At 38.5% G+C, this 19,669-nt stretch overlaps 1 long non-coding RNA gene across 1 annotated transcript in view; it reads right to left on the bottom strand.

Annotated features, from left to right (window-relative positions):
• Positions 1-19,669, bottom strand: part of LOC126827040 (uncharacterized) — a 98,151-nt gene that overhangs the window by 12,595 nt on the left and 65,887 nt on the right. Inside the window, exon 2 of the long non-coding RNA XR_008787949.1 lies at positions 11,566-11,663. This is a non-coding gene — a long non-coding RNA (uncharacterized LOC126827040). The remainder of the gene's footprint in view (positions 1-11,565; positions 11,664-19,669) is intronic.

The raw sequence follows: 19,669 nt of genomic DNA, 5'->3' as shown, positions 1-19,669 counted from the left end.
AGAAAAATAAATGAGACTCTGTACAAGTCTCTCACAGGCTTAGAACTACTCAGCAAGAATCTTACAAAATTCTAAATAAATATGATGAACGATTGTACAAAATCTTCATCTTCCACCAAAGTCTATGAAATGCCATTTCAGGGACTCTAGATTCAAAAATATCTCGATGGGGAGGGTGGGGGGTTGAATGCCCCCGGACCCCCTTGAAGACTAGCACCGGCGGCGCTCGGTTCGTGACTGCGTCACTCGTATTATCGGTTGCATTTTTGGTTACCACCCCTCTCCCCCCAAACAAAAACGTTATCCAGTCCGTAATCAAAAGCGAGAAAGAGAGAAATGGGGTTTAACGTCCAGTCGACACAAATTAGGTCATTTAGGGACTAACACATGGTTCATTTTTATTGATTCGCTTGCGTGTAAAGGTCTTTAGCAGTGCAAGGAAACCGGGGATCCGGAGAAAACCCATATGATTGACTTAATAGCCTAGAGTGTCCTCTTTAAGAATCTGTCGGGTGAACCTCGGTCACCCTAGAGCGTTTTGAACGATTCAAGATGGCGTCCAAGACGGCCGCCACATCAAATAATCCCTATAGCTCCCATAGTATTTATTCTAGGATGATAATTTTGGTGTCTAACCATAGATTTCTGGGGTCAAGGAATACACCGAAATCATTTATTATGTTGTGGGGTGATTAGATGATAGTAAAAATCAAACATGCCAGACAATATGGCTCTTTAACTCGTTAGCGGATGTTGGAAGAGATTATTTCACCATGAAACTTCATGGATTATGACACCTGACTGTACAAAAAAAACCAAACACGTTTTTAGTTGTGGACAGTCTGGAGATCACAATTTTTATTCGATTTTGATGAAACTTAAAATGTATGGTTACAACCGAAAGATCCCAGTTACTTTTGATATTAGGCCATATTTGACCGTAATTTCCTAGATTATGTACCTTGATTGTACGAAAAATTGAGTTTGGGGTATAAACATATATTTTAAGTTTCATCAAACTCTGACAAAAGTTGTGACCTCGACAGGTTCCACAGCCTTCGTATTACATACTTTTACACTATTTACGTACAAGGACCGGCTACTCTGTCGGTGTCGGGCAGTTTTGGTGCGATTTTTACGAAATTCGAACTCAAGCACTTTTTAAAATCGGATAAAAATTGTGACCTCTAACTAAAATCGCGAATTTTTTCATACAATCATTGGTCATAATCAAGGAAGTTAGGGTTCCATATGCACGAATATCGAAAGGAACCTAGATCTTTGTGATTTAAACATATATTTTAAGTTTTATCAAAACCTGTCAAAATTGTGACATCGGGGGTGCACAAATAACGACTTTTTCGCCAGTTCTTTTAACGCTCAGTGGTTTCAGAGACGAAATGATTTTCAAATTTGGTCGGTGATTTGATAAAAATCTCATTTTCGAGCAAAATTTATCCTTATTATAGATTATGAATTTTGACAACTTTCATAAGTTGATAACAACTGATGTTTCCTATCTTTCATTTCCGTTAGTAATATTTTGATTTTCTTGAGGTCAGATACTAGTCAAAATTCAAAATGGCGGCCAAAACACCATTTACGAGCAAAATGTCCCCTCAATAGAAAATATCCACGCAAATATCTAGGCCTACAACTAAATAATATGCACTAATATCTATCATCTACAAAATACAATCGTAACTATGCCTACGTTAAACTATTACAAACTATAACACAATAGAAAAAATAAACATATTCCCAAACTGTGATACTTCATACACATGCATCTATCTGTTCATCGACAACGTTATCTTTAGGCTTTATAACCGTCTTAATTGACTCTCGCGGTTCTTTCACGCTGAGATTATCGTATTTAAATCGTCCAGTGTTTAATTTGATCCAACATTTGTGTCGTATTTGAGGCGCAATAGTGGCACGTAGATAACATATTCAGAAAAGAACTAAAAGTCTAATTAAGCGTTCATGCCGTCAACGGATGTATCGGCTAGTATGGCCAATAGTGTCAGTCTCTGTTCATAGGCCTTTACTCCATCGGCGCCTGAATGGGGGGTGGGGCGGTTTCGGTGTACTCTGTCGTGATCGGCCTTTACATCAAACAATTATGTCCTGCTGCTTTTGTAGTATCAACAATTCATATCGTCACAACATAGTCTCCTCTATCCGCCAAATTTCTGGCCACTAATTTTAAGGTTCAAGTAAGACGTATCTTCTAGATATTTGATTATACAGTTACGAGATGACAATACGTAAGATAGGTCTTTAGAATATCTTCTCCTGAGCTTCATATATCTACCAGTATCGTCTTCTTCACTAACGACATGGTCTTTCGCCTTATCAGCTATTTCCCAATCCTGGTCAAAAAGTATATTTGCCACACTGACTATGATGCCACGAAGGTCATCGGTGGAACTTGAACTCCGATAGCACTGAACAATTCACCTCATTAGAGACTCGTTGATTGTTTTCCGCCCAGTCCCAATTTTGGTTAATATCTGGTGACTTTTGAAAGAACTTTGGGGGATCGCTGAGGAATTCTCTGAACTCGTAATGCGGTGAGTTCTACGGGGTGATATATATTCTGAGCGACGAATACACTTGGATCTGGGTCATTCTCAGAAAAAGTTCAGAGTAACGGTAAAGACACATTCATTTTTTTTATGAGGCCATTTATGTAAAAATTTTTCATAAATCAGAAGTAGAAAGTGTTCTTTCATTCAAAATCATGTTTGCCATGCATGATCAGCATTTTTGAGTTATTTATAGCCCTTCGAAAAAAATATCTGTCTTTACCGTTGAATACATTTTTTCATTATATCAGAACTGAGGCGTCACAGGCTTTCTGTCTCTGCAGACTGCAATGTGAACCATTCCTGTAACATGGTCAAAAGTTCCATGGTAACTGTCAAGCTCATTTTTCAATATTTCAAAACTGGTGATCGGATATTCTGGTTTGAGTGGTTTGGGGTTGTATGTTTGATGTCTCAAATCCAGGGAATAATCACAATCTATCTATACTAATATTTGTGACTGTCGTTTGTCTGTCTGTTCGGGGTTGGCGGCTACACTAGGTCTGCCCCGAGTCTGAAATTTGGGGTACAGGGGTAGCTCGGGACCGGGGAGTAACATAGGCCAGGTGGCGTAAGTCTACCACTTCCGGTTTCGGGGTTATGACCCCCGAGCGAAGGCGGGCATTCTTCTAGTATTAAATAATTTTAACTAGGTATCTTGCTTTGTAATATGATATATTATCTAAACTTCAAAATATTTAATGATAATGTTCAGGACATTTAATTAAACCAATTAATAATCTCTATTTAGATCTGTTTGCCAATAATCCGGCCGAGTTTACCTCTTAAATAAACTTCGAAATATATTCCAATGGTGTACAGAAATTTAATTAAATGAATTATGAAATAACATCAAGCAATCCAATCTAATTCAGATTTTTAACATATTAATAAATATATTCCAATGGTGTAAAGAAATTTAAATGAAATAACATTAATAAACACATTTTTGAACTAGATATCTCCGCAACCTGACATCACGTACGACAATGCCGATCACAGATTTTGAGCAGATCTTCTCAATTGAATCTAGAAAACAGACTCGGTCCAGAATTGCCGAAACGACAATTAAATCATTCACGATCGAACAACATGTTAAAGCTGACAGTACAGCGACTAGATTGGGATTAGGTATTGTAGGCAGTTGAAGTTGGTGTTGAAAATATTTACTTCAGTAGTGGATGATTTCGTATTTTTTCGAGCTGTTGTTCATCTAGAATGAATGGAGGGAGGTCATTAAAATTGACCTCAGTCAAAAAGAAACAGGTGTCTTCAGTTTCTTGAATATCGTCACGCCCTGGCCAGTTAAATCTGTAAAGGTCTCGGGATCCAACACGCTCCAGATATTTCAATCGGAGTGGTTGGGTTGCTATCACTCGGCCAATGTAGAACAATTTCTTTTTACCTTTAGTAAACATGACCGAGTAGTAGGAGTGAAGATGGGGCACAATTTCGGTTGGTGACTGCCTGGGACCGATATAACCCCGCTCATCAACCGCCAAAGACCACCAGACTTTAAATTTGCACCCCCGGCTGATGTCTTCTGGCGACATGTTCGTTATGTCTCTCATCGAGAGCTCAATATCATAACCTTCATCTAGACGTCGTCGGAATAGTTCTAGTTCGATGGCTGTTAAAGTCTTTTCAAAATTCTCACGTGGAGTTGGTACGTGCGTATCCTCGTCGCTGGCTGAAAACTCAATCTCCATATCTTCGCTTTCGCTATCCGAGTCCTGTGTCATTGCCATCACGACCGGCTTGAAGCAATTCTTCAGACAATCCCCAACAGTACAAAAACACGACAACACACGATGAATGAGATGGGACTTTTTGGTGGATACAACTTGGTGAATCTCAGTGCATTTTTTGACAGATGGGATGGTCTGTTTTTCCAAGCTTTGTTTGAAAAAGTCCATTCTGTCTGGATCTATTTTGCTCATCTTGATAGTTGTTTGGCTCTCCATAGCATCTAGGAGTTCATCAGCATTCGTGTATCTATACCGTGAACCACCAATCTATCAGCCGCCGTTTTGATGGCCGCGCCAATCCCATCTGCGGGCCCCTTCCCATGCCCGGATTCGAGGTAATTCCAGGTCACGGCTTTGAATCCTAAATCGAATGGGATATTGGACATGAGGAAAAGATTATATCGGTTTTTATACTGCGACGATGGACCATCAGAAATGAAGTTTATTGTGTCAATACCGGAGTTGACCAGTTCAACTAGGACTGGCTCCAAATGGGCCCAGATCCCAGGGGCTGTATGGCGGACATAGTCACTCACAGTGCAGTAGCATTTCACGGCTTCTGATTGGGTTACATGTACCGTGTGGAGGGAAATCTGCTTTTTAGAACCACCAAAATGCATGGACATTATCTCATGAGGCAGTTTTGCCTCATAGTTTTCTGAGAAGTCACATTGTATTACTGCTTCGTTTTCATTTATGGAATTCTTTAGCTTTCTAATCTCGTTGCACTGGTGTTTGACGCGGAACTGGTGCGGAACCAGTTGATGTAAGGAATAGGTAAAACTTTGTAGGATTTCACCTAGAGTAGAAATGACCTTTTCCTTCTGATGGATTCTAAGTTTCAACTTTTTTCCGTTAGTACTTTGGCGCGTTTCAGTTTTCTGTACGAATGCGAAGTATTCAACTTTCTTCGAGAGCTCGGGAAGAGGTAGTATGGCCAAAGAATCTACTGTCATTCGGGGGCATTCCTGACAAAGCCCATATGCACAGTCGTAACTATTTTCATCACATACTAGTTGTGCACAGATTTCATTGAGAGAAAGTAGTGAGGGCAAAGCACCGTTTTCTTTGAGGACTTTCGCCATGAGATCAACATTCGCATGCAACTTGCACGCTGTCGTATCTCTCTGTGAGAGACGTGGGGCCACCACATGGAAAGGCCGTAGGCGACAAAATTGGGCATACGATGTGATGTTGTTAGGATGTTCTGAGAGGAATCTTTTGTGTAAATTTTCCATTGTGTCTTGCATGTAACGCTTCACACGTTTTTCTCCATTTTTGGTGATGGTCTCTTTTTTGCCTGCAGCTGGGGTCGTAACATCATCCCGTAAGTAGAATTCGATTACAAGATTACTGACATAAGACAGAGGTCTTTTTGAAATTACATTTTCATCTAGTATGTCGTCCACTCTCTTTTTTATTACAGATCGACTCGCTTTAAGTTGGCGTCTGGCTACATCTAAGAGTCGATACTTTCGAAGTAACTTTTGGCCGATCAGTTTATGTATGGTCCTTTTCCTTTTGGTACTTTTTGATTTACCCATTGTAGAGGCCCCTTGGTCAGCCAAACAGTATCCGAAAAGTAACTGACGCTTGATCGTTGCCTGACTACTTGAATGTATTAAGTTCGCAGCTCTGGTGCCAGGTGAGGCTGCTTTTCCACCATCATTTATAATGCGGTCCATATCATCCTTCACTGGCAGTGATACTTTCTTGACTTGACGTTGGTATTTTTTTATCTTGTTCTCGAGTTTTTTTTTTACTTTATCCTGTAATTTATTGATGGTTCTGTAAGCCATTTTATCTTCTCGGCGTATTTTTCTCCTTCCCGCCCTTTTTTGATGCGATGGACCTGCTTGTTCAATATTTTCCGGAAGTTGTCTTGGCGGGGTAGGCTCTGGAGTGAGTAGTTCTAGAGATGAAGGTTCTGTGACTGTTTCATTATGGTTACGGCGGTGTTCTCGCTTACATTTGCGCCAAGTATTTCGCTGCAATCGTTTCTCTCTTTCTGACATCTTTGTGATATCTTTGATTTTGCCCAGTTCTTTACGTTTACGGTATCTGAAAAATAAAGATGTTTCTGTTCATTATCTTTCAATTAAGCAAATTGGGGGGGGGGGGGGTGGCTGCCATTGGCACAATCGTCATGCACGGTAAAAATGAAAATATAATGCTATACATCATTCTAGCTAGTTATCTAGCCCATCCAGGTGGTCCCCAGCACACACAGTCCAACTTGTAAGTGGACAAGTCTTTACCGTTCCAACAACTGTCTTTACCGTTACCGAAAAAGGTAACAGTAAAGACATCGAGTAGTAACGGTAAAGACACATTTTGCTTTATTATATAAACATATATATACTCATCTTTTTCTTCCTTATTTTGAAGAATACCAGTTATCTTATCTAATATATTATTATTTATAATATTCCCCCCTTCTTTGCCTCATTATTTCAGGTAACGGTAAAGACAAACTATTTCCCAGACATGTGAAAATTATGATTCTTACCTTTGAAATTCCCTCCTTGGTAAACTTTTATGGCTGAGAAAGACCTTGACCTTCAGGTTTAAAATAGCCTTGCTGAATAAAGTTGAGATATCTGTGAAACACACAGCGCGGTAACGGTAAAGACATTTTGAAACAGAAAATCAGGACACGCATTGAGGCTCTCCTCACGGCTACATTAAAACCGCTAGAAACCCAGGACTTTGTATGGAAATAGACCAATATAGTATGAATTGATATGCATGGGGATTAACATTCACAGTTTCCAAACATTTAGGAAAAATATACATAACTTTTGGAATCCAAAGTTGGACATGGTAACGCGGTAAGGACATTTAACACGTATATTAGATCGCGAAAGGTCTATTTTTGGAGTAAATATGGTTGAATAATTTTTTTCTGTTAGATAAAATGTTGTTTCAACACATTAATAAATAAATTTTATGATAATCAAGTAATTATTAGGTGAAAAAATTGAAGACATTTTTTTCGTTCAATTTGCCACTTTTTTGAGAATGACCCATCAGTACTTTCAGAGTCTGACGTCCTTTGGGTGTTGTTCTCGTCGTCGATACATAAACTTTGATCCATTGCCGATTGGTGTCCCTCCGCAGCTTGTTCCCGTTCCGCGTTCCGTTTCTATGCCCAGTTTCGCGGCACAATATTTGAACATACTGCTACATAAACACCATGTCAATTATCATTATAAAAAGACACGCTCTCTGCCTTCATGAGCACACTGTATTCAACTTCTAGCTGTTTCTCATAGACTTTACTCGTCGCACGAATGTCAAAAACATTCCTGGTCACAGTTTCATTGAATTCCGTTACTTGCTCAGTCTTGGTTACTTGCGAAGATGGCAAAACAGTTCATAATCCGCCTTAAATTTTCTGGTTACAGCCTTTTCATTTCTCGGATAAACATTTTTCTGTATTCAATCTTTTATTAAAAGTTTTAAGTTCTCTAGCAACGACTAGGCTAGCATTTTTCCGACTCTTTGAAACACGATAGAAAAGAAGCTGTCTTCCCATCACGAATTTTCCCGATTGTAATTAGAGAAACAAAAACATCTTGCTTGCGACATATTTCACCATTCAAGTCCTTTACGTCAGAATTCTTATGTTTACGATCCTCCTGCATGATGAACAAGAATTACGTCATAATGGAGGAGAGGATTGCTATGACAACGATTTATGACATCATCGTCGTATGGTTTTGAATGTTAATCATATTTTTGTTGTTCAAAGGACTTTTCTTCATCTTTTTTTTCTCAATCGGTGGACAATAAGTCGTTAATGTACACTTTTTTGGTATCATTCCCTTCTTTAAAAAAAAGAAAAAAAGCGTGAGGGGGGGGGGGGAATCTGAGCGTCATTTCGAATTTTGCCTAGTATCCGACCCACACCAAATCAATGAACTGATGAGGAAATTGAAGCAAATTACATATTTAGTTATTAATAAAGCTATAATAATACAAAAACATAATATGGAACACAATTACTATTTTAATAAACGTTTCTCTCAACGTTTTCAAGCAAATGATAATGAAAATAATGTACAGAAGGTTTATATAAAAAAAAACAAGTAACAACTAATTAATCGTAACAGAAACGTCAGATTGTTATTTGCTTTGATATATTTACCTTCTTATTTACCAATTAAATTCACTGATTTCACTGCCTCATCTCCATATTGATGACGAATATCTTCTTTGAGCGGCATTTAGCAATTGACATACGTAATACAAAAACATAATATGGAACACAATTACTATTTTAATTAAAGCGACGTTTCGTTGAGGGTTCTCTCAACGTTTTCAAGCAAATGATAATGAATATAATGTAGAGAAGGTTTATTTAGCATTAATTATAGTAGTGTAATAAGACAATAAATGGGGAATCTTGGGCGGAAAATTCGTATTTTAGCCGCCATTTCGAATTTTGCCTGGTCTCCGACCCACACATAATCATTGAGTTTATATATCACTATCTGTACCTACCTGCACCTATTAATTATTAGCAATATTCCTAGGTCACCAATCGAACACGTTCGAAATTGTAAACGCCACTTACCTCCCTTTGACCTACTCACCACTAATACCACTTACGGTTCAATTATTTTTCGGACGCCATTATTTTCTGGTTGTGTTTTTACACACGGGAGAATAACTTTATCGAAAGAATAACTTTCTTTTCTTATTTATTTGTGTTTTTTTTATTATCTTAGGTAAGTATTTACGACCGCTAGAAGTTGTGTCAGCTTCTTTTAGCGCTGTTAACCGAAGCCGAAGTTTTGGAAAATTCACGTGGCGTTTTTCATCGGAGGCTTACGCTCGTTTGTGACGATTCTAAAATGTTTCAGTCATCTTCAAATAACTTTAAATCCTGTTCCGATTGTGGAAGGGAGATGAATGTAATAGATGATCATCTAAAATGTTGGCGGCATCGCAATTGTGGCCGGGATAATGTCTGTTCCATTTGTGAGCTGTGGACACAAAACAAATGGTCAACAGTTTTAATGATGATTGGAAGGACGCGGGTTAGATCTAAGGCCAGTAACAAATCTGCCACAGTACCTTCAGGTTCCTTAAAGGGGTTAAACCCTGTCACGTCTGTCTCCCTAGTTGTTGATGATCAGGACTCTGGTTTCTTATCTTCTGACCTGCGTCTTAATAAGGGTCCTTCTGATATTAGGGATTCTATTTCTCTTATTCCAACTGTTCCCAATTCTCAGAATTGTTCAGCTAACAGTAAATTAGGTTCTAGTATGTTCAAACTGTCATGAAAGCATTCACTGAAGCTATGGATAAAAGGTTGGAAGACTTTTCTAAGAACTTATCTACAACAAAATTGTAATACCAACCAGCCCTCACATTTGAGAAATGTTGAACAGTCTAAAAGAAGGTATGATGAGTTTAATTCAAATCGTAAGGATTTAGATTCAAGCTCTGTAAATGATGATGTTTCGGTACAGAACGAGCTGAACGACCAAGCTCTGAATCTTGCGGGCTCAGACAATATTAGTAATGGTAGATCATCTAATTTTGACAATTTACATGAACCCACTTCCGATGTCAATGATTCTAGGATTCATATGACAGAATGCGATGGGTTTGTTCGCAAAATGGCTGAAGCCCTTGACAATGATTGTATGGGTGATTCAAAGACAGAAGGGCATAGTCTTACATTTCTGGACGACTTTTGACTGACCAATGGTCCAAATCTAGAATGTGGTAATTACATATTTTAGAATCTTTACACGATGTGGACGATGAAGTTTCTAACGAAAATTTCGAGCTTATAGGTCAGCTGATGATTCTCGTTCTACGGTGTCAACTTATCACTTTAGACAGTGTTGTTACACTCCACATCTTGCTGAAAATATAGCTGAAGGATTTTCTTCTCAGTCTTCTAGTAAGTCTCCTTTTACCAATGCTTCTCCGGGTAAAAGGGTCAAATTACAAAATAAACAGGCCCGTACTCGTAACAGTGACTTTATTAAGATAGACACTGAAGCTAGACTTTTATTGAGAGAATGTCCATACGGGTCGCTGATTGTTTCTTATCTAGGTGGTCTTGCAGATGAGGATGCAAGGACTCAAGCTTTGCAAGCTCTTTTAGATCTTCTCCACTCTATGGCTGATCTTACTTCAAGAATACGAGTAAATTCTATGTTTGCCAGAAGGGCGATTTATCTTAATGAATTTCATTTAAGAAACTCCGCTACTGAAGACAGACTTCTTGAACCTAAATTATATTGTGGTAAATTCTCAGAACTGTTACATTCCAGTGCTGAGAACATCAGCGATGCTAAGTAATTTCTGCATTTGTTAGCAAATTCTGCAAAATCAAAATTTTCGGGTAATGTGTCTAAGACTTCATCTAGTACTCGTGCCTTTGATAGGAGAAGAGCGGCACCCCAGGATCATCCTAACAAATCTGCTCATTCTAATGCCAAATATAAACAGATTGAGTATTCTGAAAACTTTAGGCATTCTTTTGAGGGTTATGGTAATAGTTATGCTTCTAATGTTACCGAGAGACCAAAGCGACTAGGATTTTCTAACTATAGGGGAAAGAAGGCGGAGTTTCACCGCCGATAATTACTTTTAGCCTGAAGTCAAATTGCTCGACCCTGCAGGTAGGGGGAAAAGTTTCTTTAATTTACCCAGCATGGGAAACGATCACAAAGAATCAGTGGGTTTTGGATGTGGTCGGAAACGTTCTTCGGATGAGTATTTTTTTTTTTTGAAGATTCCTCCAGAAACAGGGGTAAGGTATACTCCTTTACAGGATACTAAAACATTGGTTATTTTGGAAGAAGTAAGCAGTCTTCTAGAAAAATCTGCTATAGAGTCTGTTCCCCCAAGCCAAGTAGGAAAGGGGTATTACAGCACTTTCTCCATTGTTCCAAAAAATGACGGATGTTTACGGCTAATTTTGAATCTACGTTTTCTCAACCTGTATTTAAATGTACAACGTACCTCATTTCAAGATGGAGACGATGCGTTCAATAATTTAAGCACTATATCAAGGCGAATGAGTACCTTCGTTAGATTTGACAGACGCGTATCGTCTAATTCGTATTTTTCGTCCCCACAGATAATTTCTTCGATTTTGTGTGGGCGGAAATCATTACCTGTTTGCAACAATGTCGCTCGGCCTAGCCGTAGCCCAACGCGTCTTAAAAAGATAATGTCAGTAGTAGGAAGCTACTTACCAAGACAGCACCATCAATATATTCCTTTATCTGGTCGACTGGCTAATGAAAACCATTCAGCAAAATCTTCTGAAGGCCCGAATAAAAACACAGGAATGCTACAATAAATTTCAGGAAATGATTTCTCTTTTTCTAGACAACAATCATTTGCCAGCTTATGTCTTTTTACGGTTACTGGGACTCATGGCAGCATGTATCGACCTTATTCCATGGGTCAGGCTTCACATGCGCCCAATGAAGTTCTACCTTTTGGCTCAATGGATACCATATTCAGAGAGCCATTTGAAGATGGTTTCAATTTCGCACGCTTTTCGTTTCCATCTCCAATGGTGGAAGAGGAAGGATGTGTTCTTTCAGGGTATTCCTTTTGCAGGTTATCGGAATCAATTCCCAATTTGGGCGGATGCAAGCAACTCAGGGTGGGGAGGTCATTCCTTTCAGAAGAAACTATCCGGTCTTTGGAACCGATTAAAACGACAGAAGCATATAAATTGGTTAATACTTATAGCAGGATAAGCTTAATCTTCCGGACACCCGTTACCACTGTTTGTCGTGTATTTTGTCATTAGCTGCCAATTTCATTGAAGGCGCTACAAGACCTTCAACTAAAAGACTCTATTATAGTAGAATTTCAGTCTTTAGAGAATACTGCAAATCTAAGAAAATTAGTGCAAGTTCTGCCTATGTTTATCTTCATAAGACGAAAGGATGTCAATATAACACCATTATGGGTTATTGTTCGGCTACTGCGTATTTTCATAAAGGTTTTGTTGACAGCAGGGATGGTACAGTTAACACTAATCCAGATTTATCAAAACTAGTGAAAGTCATTATTAATGCATCACCTCCATGTCGGAACCTTATTCCTAACTGGGATTTACCTTCGGTTCTTTGGAAATTGTGTGATCCTCCATTTGAACCCTTATCTTCAGCAGGGTTAAAAAATTTAACATGGAAGACGGCTTTTTTAGTTGCTCTTGCTTCGGCATCTAGAGTTGGTGAATTAAATTGACAACACAACGGATAGGTAAAACATGGACTCTCATCTACATTCCTAAATTCAATAACTTGGCTTCTGATCCTAAAGATTTGTTGTTATGTCCCTGTAGGACATTAAACTTGGGATGGGTCAAAATAACTAAAAAAAAACAATCTGCAGGGATGTTTCTTAGGCGAAATTGATTGAAAAAAAAAACGATTTGGGCAAATTTTTGGTTCTATCTCGGCCAAATGTTCTTCATTAGCTGCCAATGTCATTGAAGGCGCTACAAGACCTCCAACTAGAAGACTCTATTATAGTAGAATTTCAGTCTTTAGAGAATACTGCAAATCTAAGAAAATTAGTGCAAGTTCTGCCTCTGTTTATCTTCATAAGACGAAAGGATGTCAATATAACACCATTATGGGTTATTGTTCGGCTACTGCGTATTTTCATAAAGGTTTTGTTGACAGCAGGGATGGTACAGTTAACACTAATCCAGATTTATCAAAACTAGTGAAAGTCATTTAATGCATCACACCCATGTCGGAACCTTATTCCTAACTGGGATTTACATTCGGTTAACATTTTTAACATGGAAGACAGCTTTTTAGTTGCTCTTGCTTCGGCATCTAGAGTTGGTGAATTACATTGACAAAACAACGAATAGGTAAAACTTGGACTTTCATCTACATTCCTAAATTCAATAACTTGGCTTCTGATCCTAAAGATTTGTTGTTATGTCCCTGTAGGACATTCAACTAGGGATGGGACAAAATAACTCAAAAACAATCTGCAGGGATGTTTCTTAGGCGAAATTGATTGGAAAAAAAAAACGATTTTGGCAAATTTTTTGTTCTATCTTGGCCAAATGTTCTTCTTATGCTGCATGCGGTAGATACGTGATCCAATATGTCTTTTATTATGTTTTTGGTGATGCCGAGTCCAAAAAAATATATTCCAGTATGTTTCGAGCAACGGCCGCCATCTTGGCTAGAATATTTAATTGACTGTGATAAAAGTCTCAAAAACTCATCTTCTGGTGTCTTCACAGTTGGCCAAATCGCAATCACCAAACTGTTATCGTCGAGTCATGCATATTACTCGGTCTCATTGTATGCTGAATTTAAAGAGCGACTTGAAGTTAATGGCAGTGAGGAGAGCAAGATATTCAAAGGTTGCGTTCCTAACAGATTCGGGCGCATCGCAAAATTATACTTAAGAAACAAAAGTGACATAGGTATTTTTTTTGAAAGCGTAGTAGACAGTAACTCAAACCGTCTTGTATTGGCCGTGTCAGCTTTTATTGAGGACGAATGGTTTCAGTTGTGTGCAGAAGTATATTCTCTAATTGGTGATACCATATTTCCGGTTATGGATTTACTTGGGATCGACAAACGCGGCTCAGAAATGATGCGAAACCGGGCAGTTGTGAAAAAGTTATTCGAAAAAAAGCTACCAGAACTCGAAAAGTTGTATACTTACTTCCAGAAAACATCTACTGGTAAAGGTCAACTGAATGGTGCTGTCTTGGGGGAAATATGTGAAGTGCTGAAGAGGCAATTGGCTGAATTGAACTACTTCGTAAGCAGTGATGATAGCGATTCTCAAGTCCAGAAAATGCAAATAGCTCTTTCTCACAAACCTTGGCTGTGAGTCGAATTCCGCCCGTTTGGACAATAAATTGAAAACATATGGTGGAATGTCACGTATCGAGACGCACTTGAAGAAAAATATCGTGACGATCAAGAAAAACAGCGTAAATGGAAATGGGCACTATGTTCAAAAGCAGTAAAAATGTAAAGAAATCGGAAAAGAATTTCCTGGCCACAGTTAAATTCGCCTAAATAGGAACTAAATAAGAAAAAATGCTCGAAAATGAGGGAAATCTTTGATTTGTGTCAAAAACAATATTGGATCCAAGATGGCCGCCGTTGCTCGGAACACGTTGGAGTATAATTTGTTAAACTCTGCATATTCGAAGACATATTGGACCACATATCTACCTTGGAGTATAATTTTATGAACTCGACATACTCGAAAACCTATTAAAAGACATATTGGGACACATATCTGGTCCATTCGAGGACAAAACTCTCGAAAAATGAATTTTTGGCCGCCATTTTTAAAAAAAAAAAAATGCCAATTACCCGAGCGAAAAAATCGAGATAGAACAAAAAAATATGCCAAAATCGTTTTTTTTTTCAATTAATTTCGCCCAAGATACACCCCTGCAGAATTTTTAGATGGTAGGGTCCCACCCCTTATTAAACACTTATGTTGATCGTACTAAGGATTTAAGGTCTTATGAGTCTTAACTATACATAACATATCAAGATGGTTATCACAAGCCAACTGCCAAATCTTCGTTATCGCGATGGATTGTTGGCATGCTAAAGTATTTAAATGAAGCAAACGGCTGGGATTTACCAGTGAACAGAGCACATGATACTAGAAAGATGTCAACATCTTAGGCACTGTTTGATAGAGCTCCATTAGATGAAACACTGAAAGCAGCTCATTCCGCATCAGAAAATACCCTTACTACTTTCTATCTGAAAGATGTGCTTACTTCACAGAAGCATCTTTCGCTTGCAGCTATTTTTTAGTGTCATCTAAACAGAAGAAAGTTTAGTCACAGATTTACATGTGGTTAAAATTTGAGTATAATATATTTTTTGGAGAATATCTATTTGTTGGTAGGTCCCCCCCCCCTCCCTAGGTACAGATTGTGATATAAACTGGGGGTTTCTCTTGTAAAACCCCTGCTTATGAGATATCTGTACCTGCCTGGATCAGTTCCGCCTCCTCCCACGAAGCCTTGTTTAAGTTTTATGGAAATACTGCTCAAAATAATAGAACCGGAAGTGGTGTTAGTGGCGAGTAGGTCAAAGGGGGGTAACTGACCTTTACAATTTCGGCGTTTTCGATTGGTGACCTAGCAATATTGAAAATAGTTAATAGATGCAGGTAGGTACAGATATATCTCGTAAACAGGGGTTTTACAAGAGAAAACCCTCAAATTGAAGTACATCATGTATTTAGTCAATAGAGTTATGTCATGTATGAAAAAGAGTTATTATAGTGGCGTAATAGACGATAATTGGTATATAATCCGCAATTTTTATTTAGGTCATCAACCAAATTCGTAAATAGATTTTTGTTGTTTTGGGTTGATGTTGGACCAAGCTATCCAAAAATTGTCCGACCCCGGGACCCCTTTGAACGAGGACATGGCTATCCCCGCCAATAATGGTTCGATTTTCATGATCTGAAGTTTATCCTCGTGTTTTTTCATCATGCTGACCCCATCTACGATACTCTTAAAGCGATTGGAAGTAGTTTCCATTGACTTCTCGTGGAAATTCCGTGTCAAACACTGATTGACTTCAGCCAATAATCTTTGGATTTTCATGATCTGAAGTTCATTCTGGTGGTTTTTTTTTCATGAAATCGACACCATCTATGATGCACTTTAAGCGAATGGAAGTAGTCCTTATTGAATTCCGGTGGGGAATACCAATTTCCGGTGTCTCAGCCTACCACTTTTTTTGGCTTTTGAAGCATGGTAAAATGATTCATGTGATCACTTTTGAGTGACTGGAATGTTCTGTCATGAGATTCAAGACACTTTGACATTTGTAACAAGTAAACAAGTTTGATATCAAAAACAAAGACCCTATCTAGGAAATAAATACAATGCGGTTCACTACATCAGTTAGTCATCACCCTCGTCCTCTTACACCCATGATCAAATTGGTACTCCCCCTATCAAAACACGTGCAGAGACATGTATAAGGTAGTCCATTTTTGCGGCAACTGCATCGCTCCGTGCAGCCTGTTTTACATCTACATTTTGTGAGTTCAGTTGCAGCACGAGGGGCAGGCAGATCAAAATTCGGCACAGAAACATAAATGCCCTTTTCCAACTAGCAGCCGCTTTTGTTGAATGGCGGGAAGGTTCAAGGATCTGGTTAGGTACGACTTGTCGCGTATCGCGGTGCACTTTGTTCCTGTGATATGAGGCAACAATGCAGCATGAGTCGGTGGAAGCATCTCTTACTCCAAGTTTTCTGAACTGAACAATTGCCATCTAAGTGTTGGTAGGTTTAATGGTACAGACAAAGAGTAGACTTAGCAGCCAGATCTCTCCAATTCCTTGAACTGCGAAGGCAAGTCACCATTCACCAGCTCAGTTGAGATGGATGATACATTCTCCAAGCTCTTTGAAACAGATGATAACAGGGTCATCACCATCAAGATTCATGTATGCACTAACCCATGTTTTCTTTGTAATGCCCACAATATTAAATCTCCAGTTAGCACCAGATAAGCTGCGAAGTCCAATCAGGCTACATTTATTTTATGGCTGAAAACATCAAACATGCAGAAACTCTCTGGCCTACAAGAGCACATCCCCGGTGAGTTGCCGGCAGGGTAAAAATAGTACACGGGTATTGAACATTATCTAGGGAAAGTATAGCGTGAACTTTTGCTTGTTACTGGAATTCCTAGCTCATTATATGAACATTGGAAAGACTTTATCGCTTGATTAGAACCATCATCCAACTTGTTGCCGAAACAAGCCTGCCGGACGTTGCTAAAGTCCTTGAGTGCCTGGAGCATTTTCTGGTCGTCAACGTCAACAAAGCCATCTGCTTTAGTATTGTTTAATAGCTTCTTACTTTGGATACCATTGAAAAGTCCACCATGCATTTCAAAGCGACGAACATTACGACGAACATTACAATGACCAAAAGGTGACTGCATGATAGATTTCTTTAAGGGGAAATCGATCCAGTTTGACACCGGAAATTGGTATTTCCCACCGGAAGTCAATGAAAACTACTTTCATTCGCTTTAAGTGTATCATAGATGGGGTCGGCATAATGAAAAAACACGAGAATGAACTTCAGATCATGAAAATCCAACAATTATTGGCGGAGATAGCCATGTCTTCGTTCAGATGGGTCCCGATTTCTGACATGCCCCTCCCCGACATTTTTGGATAGCTTGGTCCCTAATCAACTCAAAACAACAACAACAAAAAAAAACACAAAAAATAATAAATTTTAGCATACAAATCTTACGGGAGCTGTTTTGATGACATGTCACACCACACTATAAGGAATCGGCAGGCGTTTGAAGTCGACCATGATTGGCCCGGCCCTAATTACACACTTTAACACTTTTTGCTTACAAGGAGCGGTCATTTTGTCGGACATTTTCGGTTTATTTTCACGAACAGGAAATGGTGTAGCGGTGATATATTCGAACTGATATAATTATTATATAATATATTATTAAATCGGATAAAAATTGTGACCTCTAGAGCGACCAGAAGTTAAAAAACGCGATTTTCCGAACAATCAGAGGCCATAATCCGGTAATTTACGGTCCGATATGCGCGAATATAGAAAGGCACCCAGGTCGTCCGGTTATAAACAAAGGACAAAAGGGATGTGGCAGAACGCAAATGTAAAATGTAATGAGAGAAATGTAAAATGTAGACACGTCAAAAAAAGCATTTTCCCACAAAACATTTTGTCATTTAATACTTAACATTTGACGTTTTACATTTAAATCTTGCCTTAGAGGTATTTTGACTTTATTATTATCGGTATTAGGACTTTGTACTTGTTACCTATAATCAATGGAAACGACATTGTCGCAGAGCATTTAATATTGGCAGCGATACCTTTCCATAAGAAAGTTCATCGGGATTTTCCGACGTGGTTTCCCCTTGGCAGTTGGAATTCGACATAAGAGCAGGCCATAGTGCCGTTGTCCGGCAAATTTTCCCTCATAGCACACTGTATGGCGTATGTCCGTCTTCATTAGTCCAGTATAGGAGCAGAACAGTAGGACGTTAAACCCCATTCCCTTTCATTTTTTATCCCGAATCAATAGCTTAGCCCGTAGTCAAGACATTCACCTAATGAACAAGATGGTCAGTGGTATGAAGTTACTGACGATAGGGCACTAAGTTTCTGAGAATGTATGCGCTAAATATGATCATACACAAGATGTTATAGATTGATAAATCATATGTTTTAGATGTGGTCTGGAATAATTGTTAACTGTAAATAATATTAGATCGGGTGTATTTAGCTAAAAACTACTAACTATATGAAAGTAATGTTGGGGTGATGTGAGTTGTTCTTATAGTAATGATCATATTATTGAGTCGATATCCGCTTGTGTTAGCCGTGTTGGACCTTATCAAGATAAGAATCTACTACCCTCGCCGATTTTTTTTCTGCTGGAAATAATAATATCTTTGTATACCAAGTTGGTATATTTTGGATGGAAATTCTTCGGAAACCTCTTCTGTCACTTTCAAGTTCATCCCATGAAAAGATCAAGAAATCCAAAGGCGTATCTTTATCTGAAGATCCAGACTTCGTTTTCGCTGGGGAGGATATAATGGATGACTGAATCTGGAGGTAAGAATTTTATTGACCAGATGATTATTTCAATACAAGATGAGAGAGTGGTCAAGACAATGGCTATTGCAGTAGTCTATCTTGTTGGATCAAAATTAAAAGAACACATACGTTGTCTCGAAAATAGAGGTGTTCAACTTGAAAATGAAGTGAAGGTAAAAAAAACCAACTCTGAAATGGTAGACGTTAATGATAGACTTGATGAACTACTATCTGTTCCAGGAGATACTCCGACTCGAAAATTGGTTGCCATTTTTGAAAAATCGGCACATGTCAGAACCATCCGAATTCTCCGAAATAAGTAATTTGGTGTAAAAGGTTAGGCCTTATTTAAATTTGAATAAATGTATCGCGATAAAATGATTCAGCATTTTGTTTTTTGAGACTTTATAGTTCTGTTTGAAAGCAAAGTCGGGGGATGTGGCATTTTTAGAAAACGTTTTAGTTTTCAAAATGTTTGCTCGAAACTTCGTCATAACACACATACACACACACATATATATATATATGTACTGATCAGCTGTCAATACATATCGAACGCTTGTAGCGTATGAATTTGGTAATAAGTAACCGACTGGCCCAGAATTAACGGTATTCTTAGAAAAACGTGCAATTTTTACCTTTTCGGGACCATTTTGGCGGTTAAAATGCAAATGAGCAGAGCAAGACAGAAGCCGAT

This window comes from Patella vulgata, chromosome 1, assembly GCF_932274485.2.
Source record: "Patella vulgata chromosome 1, xgPatVulg1.2, whole genome shotgun sequence".
NCBI classification, from domain to species: Eukaryota; Metazoa; Mollusca; class Gastropoda; family Patellidae; genus Patella; species Patella vulgata.
Note: the sequence above shows the minus strand (reverse complement) of the source record. Positions and strands in the feature narration are given on the sequence as shown.